This window comes from Astatotilapia calliptera, chromosome 4 (assembly GCF_964374335.1).
Source record: "Astatotilapia calliptera chromosome 4, fAstCal68.1, whole genome shotgun sequence".
NCBI classification, from domain to species: domain Eukaryota; kingdom Metazoa; phylum Chordata; class Actinopteri; order Cichliformes; family Cichlidae; genus Astatotilapia; species Astatotilapia calliptera.
In genome coordinates, this window is record NC_137425.1 from 25,655,671 (window position 1) to 25,668,452 (window position 12,782).

A 12,782-nucleotide genomic window follows, 5' to 3' on the forward strand; every position below is an offset into this window, starting at 1 on the left:
CATAAAAGTGTTGTGAATTACCACCACCATGTAATAGAAAAAGCAAACATCATTCACTGAGAAAATGTTACACCAGTAAGGAGGTCTCATCTAAAGTTGTTGGTACAATGTTGTACTTGAAAGTCCAAAGCCAGTTCTCAGCATGGTGTCTTTTAAAGTTAGAAGTCTTAATACTGCTCAGGCATTCCTGCAGTCAGAACCACTACAGTTACCTTACATTGAGACCTTAATTTCTCATAGTCGACCCGTGTCCTTCAAGGCAGCGTGCTGCCTCATCTGCGTCGTTGAAGATTGACGGTGCTTGCCCATCACGCCAGTATACATAGAGCCTTGCCGGGTAACGTAGTGTGTGCTTGATTCCATCACTGCGCAGGGTTTACATCACACCATTAAAAGCGCGACGCTGGTTCATCACTTCGTTGGTGTAGTCCGGAAATATCATCACCCTGTTTCCTTTATACTCGCAGCCTTTTTGCATCCTTCAGCGACGCAGGATCAGCTCCTTCTCCTGAAAATGATGAATGCGGGCCAGGATAGTGCGTGGTTTAGCACCAGCAGGTGGTTTCGCTTGTAGTGCGCGGTGTGCACGATCAACTTTTATCGGATGTGGAAAGTGCTCATTTCCCAGCAACTCCGGGATAAGCCTAGAAACAAAGTCAGTGGGCATACCTTTTTCCTCATCCTCGGGTATGCCGACAATTTTGATATTGTGTCTGCGAGAGCGGGCCTCTAAGTCCTGGAGTTTGGTTTTGAGTTGGTTGGCGTGCTGAGTTAGGGCCGAACATTTGGCTTCTAGCGCTTCTACGCGTTCGTCCAAGGCACACGTCGCTTGTTCTTGACTTTCCATGCGGTTTTTCATCTCTTTCTGCTCCGAAAGGAGCGACTGAAATCTAGCCTCAAAAGTATCAAACCGCTCATCAATCTTCCCCATTATAGAAGTGGCCATTTCCCGACACATCTCCTTGCATAGGGTGTAGGTTCTGTCCTCGTGGGGGCCAGCCTCTGGTGCGGTAGGGCTACTGGTGCTAGCATTAGCCCCGCTAGCGGCGTTGCTAACATAGCCCTCGATGGTTTTATTCTTGCTCAGAGGGTTCGTTTTCGGTCTCATTGCGCAAAAATGGACAGCGTAGATCAGCCTGGAAACGTTCACCCGCAGAAAATATCCGCCTGTGTAAGAATTTATGGTGGTGTTCAGTAAAAATCTGAGTTTTGGTGGAGAGCTCCGAAAAGCACGTCTACATCCTACCGATGCTCACTAGTGCCCCCCACATACTACAGTCACTTTTAAATCACGTGTAACCCTTTTATTTGTTCAACTGGCCCTCGTGAACCTAGACCATCCACCAACGTTAACGGGGCCCTGGAGAACACAAGTAACAGAAAGAAAAACCCCAAAATACTCAAAAAATTAAAGAAACCCCAATAAAACAAATAAAACAGGCTGTTACTCCCCAAGGTTGTGAGTTCTCAACCCCTCCCGAACCACTCTAGCTACGGGAAAAGGGCCCAACATCACAATACAGCAAACCAATGAAAGGTTAACACAGAAACGTTCTTATTTAGGATGGTTAACACAGCTCACATTATTCGAAATGTCCACACAAAAAAATAGTTCCCGTCTTTAAAGTAAAGTCCGATCCAGTGAATTGTCCCTGGTGTGTGAAACCAATAAATAGTTTTAGGTGTAGCTGTCGTGAACCAGAGTTCCAGTCTGTTAGGCTGCCCAGAGATTCTGCAGTCGGATCAGATTATCCAGTCCCGGGCTCAGAAAAAAACAAAGAACACAGAAACTGTACCTTTGCCTCCAGAGAAACGGGGCGTGAAGAACTCCTGAGTTAGAAAAGAGTGATGTTCTCACATACAGCCAGCTGGAGCAGGGTGAACAACCCGGACGTCGTCTGGATGGCAGGGTAATCCAAATGCCGCCGACTCACGTGGTCCCAAACGTCGGGTCCGTGGAATATATCGAAGCTCCGGCAGTCCACGGGCAACGCGAAGCAAAGTTGCCCAACTCCCCAACTCAGCCTCGAGCGACAGGAACGGAGGTGAGTTAGAAAGGGCAGGGAAGCTAGTCTTAGCTCTCACTTAGCTCCTCTGCACCACGCTATCTCCGTTGCCACTACACCACAGCGCCGCGTCCGGCTACTTTTCTCTTACCTGACAAAGTTGTTTCAAGGACTATATGCAGTCAAAAAGTGGAAGGTTAGTTCTTACAAACTGCTCTTTCGGGGCCACATTTGTTAGATCACCAATTGCATCTGGAGAAGTCTACCATTTACCCATTAAAAATGCTCTATTTTCACTGTTCAATTTTCTTCTTTACACAGCACCATTTGTTCCTTGTTTTTCTCTCCCTTTCTCAGTTTTTCAGTTTCTTTTTCTCAGCTTACTCTGGCGCTGTTGTCTGTATTTCTCTCTTTCTTTATTCTACACATGCTATCTTTCTTCTTCTTTCTACCGTCTTTTAATGTGTAACTAAATAACTCTCAGTTGGTGGCACTGCAGAGTCCCAGGTTTTACTGCCAGAATGTACAGGGTTGATTGGTTTAGTGGTGGAATGGCTAACCTTCATTCAACTGGTTTGTGCATTTCTTCACATGCTGGACTACTACTGTAAAGAACAGAAAAGCTGCACCATTTAAAATAGAAACGTCCCTTCAGGTTTTAAATCTGTTTTGGGTCCATATGGGACCGCTTCTGGTTCCTGACCCGGACTGCAGTCTGCCTGTTAGTGACCTCTGGTATATACGGCAGGACTGAGCAAACACCTCATAGTGCCTTTCAAAAAAAGGGACATTAGAATACTACCAAAAAATGGTGTCTAGGCCAATGACTGTAGAAAGAACAGTCATTAGTCTAGATGCAATTTGTTTAGTCGTTATGTGATCCATGAAGGCCCTGACTGGTGTTAACTGGATTCCAGATTTGAGCCGCTGACACCCCCACCACCAGCCATTTTGAAGCTCTGATGATTACTTCCATTACCATGATGAAACAATACTAAGATAAACTTCGACAGCTAACTATCAAAGTCAAAGTTTTTTTGAAGAAAGCACCATCTCCTGGTGACACTGCAATTGACTAAAAGGGGCGAAAGTAGATACACCCCATGAGAAGGAGGAGGACTCCCAGCAGCTTAGAGTTGGCTGACAGTGGCAATTTTGAATTGTTGTATCTGTACTGCCAGAGCATGGGAGGGACAAAAAGGAGGTGGCCACATATCATATTTTAGCAAAGTGTTTATTTAACAAAACAAAAGTAAAATAACCATAACTATGTAGGTCAGTGAAGTCTGTAGAGTATGCAGAGAGAGAGACAGAGAGAGAGACTGATGCCAGCAGCATATATATCAGAGGACAATCGGTCATTGATAGGTTTGTAGCATAAACCTATTCACTGGAACGTTCAAGACAGTTCAACTACACACCAAAAGGATTAAACACCAAGCAGGCAAAGTTCTTTATGTTTCTCGTGCATGGGAGAGAACTGGACAAACACCGTTCTTTCGCTTGACCCCAGTTGCTCTTGTCCGCTCCCCCTGTAACACTGCTCTTTATTGAGGTTACATGAGTAGGCATAGGTTCATTAACATATGACGTATAGGGCTTTGGAGCGTGATGTCACGGGGGGTGGGCGTGGAAAGGATTTTGGCCCGATCCGCCATTTTGGGGGTCTAGCGCAAGTGAAAAGGGAGCGAAGTCACACACAACAGCCATGGTTCGTATTTGCTGTGTGGTCGGCTGCAATGTTCGATCACACGACCGGCAAGAGAATAAGGTTGAAAATGGTTTATCTTTTCATTCTTTCCCAACCTGGAAGCAACATGAGCAGCTCGTGTATTGATGTTACCAAACGAAGGCGTCTAGCCTGGATAGCAGCTGTGAGACGAGCTGACGTGCAGTTCTCTTCCATCTCCAAATATCTGTTGGTGCTCCAGACATTTTCATTCCGGTAAGTTCTAAATATGTTCATATCACTCTTTATAGCCTATTAGTTTTATTTTCTATGCGCTCTGAGGTCATAGCAAATTAGAACAAACATCCTACTGAGTGATTTTGCAGAACTACCTTCTATCTATAGAGATGCTAATTATTTGGCATTATTGCAGCAAACCAGCCTATGAAATGGATGAAACATCGTGACTGGGTTCCAGCGCTACACAAGGGACCTGCTGCAAACATACCACCATGCCAATCAGATTACTTCTTCCATGTGAGGGTGAAGAGGGGACCCTTCTGGATAAGATGGTGAAGGTTTGCTGCGTTTTGGTGAACAGTGTGATAATAAAACCAGGGAAGAATGAAACCTGCTCCTGTTAAATATTCTTAAGTCTTGTGCTGTTAAAATTGCTGTATTTTTTCAAAAGATACAGTAAATAATGTTAGTAGTGGGTGATGTCATGTAAACACTCATGATTTTGTGTAAACATTTTGTCATTTGTAAACTATGGATTCTACATTGTAACTGATGTGATGTTCTATAAGGTGGTTTCAATAAAAAAAAAAAGAGGCAAAAATTAGTTTGTTTCTTTATTCAACTTTTGAACAGTGGTACTCAGTCAGTATATATTCAGTAAATGCAAATTATTTACACGGCAGTGCACTACAGGCATAAATCTAGACCCCTAGATAAAACATTATGGGTCATTCCCACAACCCACAGCTTTACTGTGTTCCAGCAAAGTATCCAATAGCAGTGACAACTCCTCCAAAGTAGCAGGTGGGATTTTTCTGTTTTGAGGACAGCTCCTTTTACCTGTCACTACAGATGGTCTGTTTAGGTTTTGATCAAGAGCCTTTTTTTGGGCAGCTGAAGAGGAGAAGTCTATCTTATGGCCAACCTCTGGCTGTATCTTGGTCATATTACCCAGCAAAACCCAGTATGCAGGTTCATCTGTAACAGTCCTTGTGCCACGGATCAACACTGTTGCTTCTACATTAAACAGAAGAGCAGCGACATGGCTGCAGGTCTCTGCGACTCCGGCCATACAGGTGCAGTGGGCGGCTTCAACCTTCCCTGTGATGCTCACAGTGACCCATGGCTGCAATGCTGGTTCATTCAGTCTTTGAGAGTGCAGGACCTGAAACACACACAGACAAAGTTCATTTAAAGACAAGAACTATGAGCCAAGGCTGACGTAAATGTTCAAATTCAAATTTTATTTGTCACGTACACAGTCATACACAGTACGATATGTAGTGAAATGCTTGGTGAAATGTGTTTTATCTACTTTATCATAAATGTAACAAAGTGTTTAGAAAGTTAGCACATACATGTAATTTTTCATTTCTTTATGTGTCCATCTATAGAACACTGCATGTTATAGTGTAAATCTGCCTGCAGAAAATGAACCTAAAGTATGTACCGGTAATGCAAGGATGTCATCACTTTAGAGATGGAGAAAGCATACAGTGACAATTATGAATCCCTTAATATGATAAGGAGATTCTGCAGGTCATTGATCAATATATAAAATTAAAATAAATTGTATTTTTAGTGACACAAGATACAAACATGGAAGCAAGATGTTTAATTAGGATTATTTATAATAAATATGAATAAATTAGTGCAATTTCTTTAACCATAAAGAATAACAATCCTTCAGGAGAATGTCACATCAATGCACTGAACTCGCTATGTTATCCAACTAACAGCCTCCACATGTTCTCACTGTAATTTCCCCTCATGAATGAATTTATGCTGCACTAATCTGAATGTTTGCAAGGAAATCAAACGCATTTCACTCGCAGTACTCGAGCTGACTTACCTTTGCTTGAATGATGACTTGTACGCACTGATTCCACAGATAAGGTACGAAAATATGTCAGGCTACGTCAGTAGCGGTTGGTCTTCAGGGTTTCTACTCCACGGCCGTATTTCATACGGGTCCACATTTCCAATGCACGCTATTTTCTGCAAGTACCGCTGCTTCGCCTCTGAATGAAATCGGTCTCTATACAGTCCATTCTCTTTTGAGCTGCTTTTAAGCATCTTTCTTGTAGTCGTCGTTCCAACACAGTGTGTTTGGTTTGATTCGTAGACCCCGAAAATGGCGCTGCGCTCCCATAATGCATTGCGGCGTGACGTCAACTCCAAAGCCCTATACATACAAACAAAGAGTACCTTGTCTGTGCGTTGTATAAGTGTGTGTGTGTGTGTGGGGGGGGGGGCACTTCCCTAAACCTGCTGGTCTGGAAGTCCAGCAGTTCATCTAAACAAAAGGCACTTAGACTAAAACAGACATAGATACAGTTATACTACCATAAAACTATAAAATAAGGTACGACCTCTCCCCATGACCCTAGGATCTGAGTGTGTGTATGCCAGAAGCCTCTGGAATGCACACAAAGTCTTTGCAGACTACTAAGGATCACACATCCTATCACTACACAGTTGATTATACACCTTTAAGCATATATGGTTATATATTTCTAAGCATAAATGACAATCAACAATATAAACCTGACAGTCATCTCAGATGTATCCTCTTTTCCACTAATGAACTCTCCAAATTCTCCTAAAGGAGGAGACAGCCTAGAACATAGCCAATTAATAGACATATGTTCGTCATATTTAAGATTGAAGTATTAATGAATGGTCTAAAATGATGGTTTGGAGGAAGTTACCTCAGAAAGAAGAAAAAGTGTCCAAAAAAATCAGTGGTATTGATATTTATCTTAAGATTACCCTATAAAATAAGAAGTCATCTGTAAGTTTTTAATTAAATTGACTAAACAGATAGGCTACATAAAAACACCGTTGGGAGTTCGCCTTGTAATCGGAAGGTTGCCGGTTCGAGCCCCGGCTTGGATAGTCTCGGTCGTTGTGTCCTTGGGCAAGACCCTTCACCCGTTGCCTACTGGTGGTGGTCAGAGGGCCCGTGGCGCCAGTGTCTGGCAGCCTCGCCTCTGTCAGTGCGCCCCAGGGTGGCTGTGGTTACAACGTAGCTTGCCATTACCAGTGTGTGAATGTGTGTGTGAATGGGTGGATGACTGGATGTGTAAAGCGCTTTGGGGTCCTTAGGGACTAGTAAAGCGCTATACAAATACAGGCCATTTACCATTAATAACATGGGGTCAAATTCCACTTTTTTATTGTCATTGATTAACAATTCCACAAATAATCGAAACAACATTGTTTAAAAATATTCAATAGTTAAAATAAACTGAGATTTGAGTAAAAGGTAAAACATGCTGTGATGATTTAAATGAAGTTAAAGTTCGTATGTCAAATCAGAAACGTAAAGAAACATAAACATCAGAAAGATAAAATATTCATTTGTTACACCTTACATCTAAATAAAATTAGAATAGAACACACACATAAACACATTATCGAAAGAAATGTTTCATGAAGCTACAAAAAAGAAAAATATTGTAATTTCTCATTAAAAATAAAACAATAAACTATTCGTTAATGTTCACAACAATATATTTGGTTTTAATTCTCATTATATTCTCAAAATGATTGTTTCTCTCATGTGTGAGCATTTATGTGACCAAAGCAGAAATATATATATACCATTCTGTCACCCACATGTAATGTTTAAATCACTAACATTATGTTTTAAAGTTTATTTGTGAGTAATCAAGGTAAAACAGCTCTTGTGATTTTCAGCAAACTAAAAATGTGTAAAACTGAAACTGTTCAGTTTGTACTGTACATTTCATCCAGACTTTGAATAGCCTCTTTTTTTTCGTGCATTTTCCATTCACTGGGAATCTCACCACGCTGTGTGAATTTTAAACCATGGTGGTTTTCGAGTTTCTCCTGAAACTGACACACAAACCATGTCCAATACTTGAGCTTAGACTCATCAGGGGTAATGCTCCAATTTTCATATGGTGGTCCAGCAGTTCTGTATTTTTTAAAAGGAATGGTATGATTTGAGTCATGGCAAGGGTAAAAACTTCCTTCACTTGCAACTTGGGTTGTACAAAAGTCAACACACAATATCTCAGTGTTTCTGTAGTGCCAACCATTGATTGCTTGAGATCGATGAAAGGGGACACTGTGATCTTCAGGACTGTGATCTTTAATTGTGTTGGTTCTTCAGCCTGGATTTGGAGGAGCCATCAGTGGACTTCCCTCCCATAGCTGAGCAAAGTATTTCACATCTTTTTGCACATCAAAGTCAATGATATCACTAAAGCACTCAGCATCACACACTTCCTCTTTAGCAGCTAGTTGAGCCATCTGGTCCCGTTTTTCTTGCAGGTGTCTTTTCCCATCCATGTTTTTCTCAGCAGCTGCAATATCTGTCACATTCTGATGAACAAACACACAACTGGGAGAAAGTTTAACTTTCTTCATCCTCATGAAAGCCTGAACAACAATCTGCAGGACATCCTGCATGTCAGCTGGATTCTCACCAAAGATGTTGATCAGTGTCAAGCTTCCTAGGCCAACAACAAATGTTGCTAGTGCATTGTCGTGATGAAGAGTAGCATTTCCTGCCAGCTCAAGAGCTCGCAGTCCTTCAGTGTCCACCACTAGAAAATAGTCAAACTGGAAGTCTTTCTTGATTTCCTCTGACACTTTGACCAGCTGCATGAAGGCACCTTTGGTGCACCTGCCTGCACTCACTGCAAACTGCAATCCAAACATGGCATTCAGCATTGTTGATTTTCCACTGCTTTGTACGCCCAAAACTGACAACACAAAAACTCTCTGGTCACCTAGTGTGGAGCAGGGAAATTATTTTACTGCTATTGTTAAATAATCATCATTATTACCATTGCATTAATAATATAATCTGTAGTTTAGGCCAGACGAGGCCATTTGAATTACTAGGTTATTCAAATTGATCATTGCTTTAACAATGTAACAGATAGCTTTAAGATGGCCTTAAGATGTTTATGATAATGTTAACTTTGTATTCCAGGTGCAGTTCTAACTATTTTATACACAGTGCATATCTGTGCTTATTTGAGTTGATGTTCAGGTTCATTAATGGTCTAAAGCTTCACTAGTGAGAGTGTCTAGATGATCCATGCTGAGGGAAAACTAGAACATAGAAGGAATTGCAATACATGCTTACACAACAGTTCATTTTAATATCTTTTATATGTTCATATTCTTGTATTAAGCTTTTAGTAGGGGTTCTTGATTAAAACATTTATTTAGTAGATGACATATCTAAAGTTTCAGTTCGGTTATTACATATCTGAGGGTGGCTTCTGTCTCTCTGTCTGGTTAGGGGTCAGGAGCTAGTCGGCGAGGTGAAACAGGGTGCAATTTCTTTGGTGATGTAAAGTAGGATGTTTTAAAGTTTGAAAGTGTTTTTAATTTGAGAGATGCATGAGTGATGTTATAAGAGTTTGAGTTTCTTTTCTTTCAGTTCAAGAACGCATAAGTACATACACTTGGTACACCCGTTTACTCTTTGACTTTATTAAAACAGACGGTGTATTTGAGTCTGAATTTCAGTAATTGTATGTTGATATGGTAATTTAGTTTATGTTAGGTGAAGGAGATGTCCATCTCTGCGTCTTGCAGGATTGAAAGTGAGCACGTTGAAGGTTGTGATGTGAATGCTGTGAGTACTCGATTTGAATGATTCTGTGTGATTTGAACAAAATAATAAATAACTAATAATAATAACTCATAGGCGAGTGTGTGAACAGAGGAAGTCTGCAGAGTGTGTGTGCGTGAAATAAGGGTGTATTGTTTTTACATCAAGATTTAGTAGAACCAAAGTAGAACGTTACAAACAAACAAAAGAAGGTAAAATGAAGAGAGAAAATAAATGACAATTACATTAATGAATAGAAAACACACATACACAAAGTGTCATATGTGAAATTATTCGAGGAAAGAATCAGAAGTGAGATAGTTTAATATAAGATGCAATGAAGGAAGCAGCTTATACTCCTTTAATTTCCAGAGCCAGTGTGTTCCCTTCCCTGCCCACTTGGCCCCCGTATCAGGCGAGTATGGAAGGCTGGATAGCCCATGACGGGTAAGATCCCACCTCGAAACCCTGGGACAACCTAAGGCAGGCACAGTCACGATTACTCGGCCTCAGTAAGAAGATGGGACCTCAAGGGTAAAGCCGCTGGGCCAAGGCGGAGGGGGTAAGTGGCAAGTGGAGCCCTAACTTCTGGCTGAGGACAAGGAATGCTGTTATTTAAGGGGAAATCAAAATGAGGGTTAGTAAATTTGGGAAAGAAACTGACGGCTTAAGTGGAGAATTATGAAGGAGTCTGACACACTGCAAAAGCAACATATGCAAATTCACATACACAAACAGAAAATGCATTAACCTTATAAAGACAAGACAAGCCCATGATGATTCATGTATAGACACTGATTAAACCTGGCTTAGAACACAAAGATACGCAATGAAGATCAGCTTGCTACTTGTATGAGTGGTGGAATGGGGTGAATGGTTAATAAAATACATTTGAGTTTGTGATTGAGGAATAGAAGAAGCCATATGACAAAGGGAGTTATGAAAAAAGTGATTAAAGTAGTTTTAAAAGAGTGACTTAGGAGTGCTCTCTCGTACTGAGTGATCAAAACCAGTGATAACTGTAGAAAGAAATAAAATAATTTAATAAGGTGGTAATGTTTATACATATGTTTCTGTTGTTACAGCAACTCATTGAGAGATGACTCAGTATGCAAATTAGCTGGAGTGAGTGGTGACGAAGGAACTTCCTGTGTGTGTGTGTGTGACTGAGGAAGTGGCTTTCAGAAGAGGAAGCATAGCAGAGAGAAGAGAAGTGCAGATTGGGGTAGGAAATTTATAGTTTAGTGATATGTTGTTGTAAGGGGGGTTGTGTTTTATGTTGAATCCAAGTATGTTGAAGTGCATAAAGGGGGTGATTTTTTTGTGCAAATTGTGTGGTTTTAATGAGACTTTCGGTGTATTGAGGAGGTGAAATTATGTGGTGGCAAAACTTGTGTGCTTAATGGTCTAAAGCTTCACTAGTGAGAGTGTCTAGATGATCCATGCTGAGGGAGAACTAGAACATAGAAGGAATTGCAATACATGCTTACACAACAGTTCATTTTAATATCTTTTATATGTTCATATTCTTGTATTAAGCTTTTAGTAGGGGTTCTTGATTAAAACATTTATTTAGTAGATGACATATCTAAAGTTTCAGTTCGGTTATTACATATCTGAGGGTGGCTTCTGTCTCTCTGTCTGGTTAGGGGTCAGGAGCTAGTCGGCGAGGTGAAACAGGGTGCAATTTCTTTGGTGATGTAAAGTAGGATGTTTTAAAGTTTGAAAGTGTTTTTAATTTGAGAGATGCATGAGTGATGTTATAAGAGTTTGAGTTTCTTTTCTTTCAGTTCAAGAACGCATAAGTACATACACTTGGTACACCCGTTTACTCTTTGACTTTATTAAAACAGACGGTGTATTTGAGTCTGAATTTCAGTAATTGTATGTTGATATGGTAATTTAGTTTATGTTAGGTGAAGGAGATGTCCATCTCTGCGTCTTGCAGGATTGAAAGTGAGCACGTTGAAGGTTGTGATGTGAATGCTGTGAGTACTCGATTTGAATGATTCTGTGTGATTTGAACAAAATAATAAATAACTAATAATAATAACTCATAGGCGAGTGTGTGAACAGAGGAAGTCTGCAGAGTGTGTGTGCGTGAAATAAGGGTGTATTGTTTTTACATCAAGATTTAGTAGAACCAAAGTAGAACGTTACAAACAAACAAAAGAAGGTAAAATGAAGAGAGAAAATAAATGACAATTACATTAATGAATAGAAAACACACATACACAAAGTGTCATATGTGAAATTATTCGAGGAAAGAATCAGAAGTGAGATAGTTTAATATAAGATGCAATGAAGGAAGCAGCTTATACTCCTTTAATTTCCAGAGCCAGTGTGTTCCCTTCCCTGCCCACTTGGCCCCCGTATCAGGCGAGTATGGAAGGCTGGATAGCCCATGACGGGTAAGATCCCACCTCGAAACCCTGGGACAACCTAAGGCAGGCACAGTCACGATTACTCGGCCTCAGTAAGAAGATGGGACCTCAAGGGTAAAGCCGCTGGGCCAAGGCGGAGGGGGTAAGTGGCAAGTGGAGCCCTAACTTCTGGCTGAGGACAAGGAATGCTGTTATTTAAGGGGAAATCAAAATGAGGGTTAGTAAATTTGGGAAAGAAACTGACGGCTTAAGTGGAGAATTATGAAGGAGTCTGACACACTGCAAAAGCAACATATGCAAATTCACATACACAAACAGAAAATGCATTAACCTTATAAAGACAAGACAAGCCCATGATGATTCATGTATAGACACTGATTAAACCTGGCTTAGAACACAAAGATACGCAATGAAGATCAGCTTGCTACTTGTATGAGTGGTGGAATGGGGTGAATGGTTAATAAAATACATTTGAGTTTGTGATTGAGGAATAGAAGAAGCCATATGACAAAGGGAGTTATGAAAAAAGTGATTAAAGTAGTTTTAAAAGAGTGACTTAGGAGTGCTCTCTCGTACTGAGTGATCAAAACCAGTGATAACTGTAGAAAGAAATAAAATAATTTAATAAGGTGGTAATGTTTATACATATGTTTCTGTTGTTACAGCAACTCATTGAGAGATGACTCAGTATGCAAATTAGCTGGAGTGAGTGGTGACGAAGGAACTTCCTGTGTGTGTGTGTGTGACTGAGGAAGTGGCTTTCAGAAGAGGAAGCATAGCAGAGAGAAGAGAAGTGCAGATTGGGGTAGGAAATTTATAGTTTAGTGATATGTTGTTGTAAGGGGGGTTGTGTTTTATGTTGAATCCAAGTATGTTGAAGTGCA

At 40.7% G+C, this 12,782-nt stretch overlaps 1 long non-coding RNA gene across 1 annotated transcript; it reads left to right on the plus strand.

Annotated features, from left to right (window-relative positions):
• Positions 1 to 3,601: 3,601 nt before the first annotated feature.
• LOC145428333 (uncharacterized) lies at positions 3,602 to 4,420 on the plus strand. The gene is made up of 3 exons (XR_013908621.1): positions 3,602 to 3,717; positions 3,820 to 3,951; positions 4,109 to 4,420. It is a non-coding gene; the product is annotated as an uncharacterized LOC145428333 (long non-coding RNA).
• Positions 4,421 to 12,782: the final 8,362 nt, after the last annotated feature.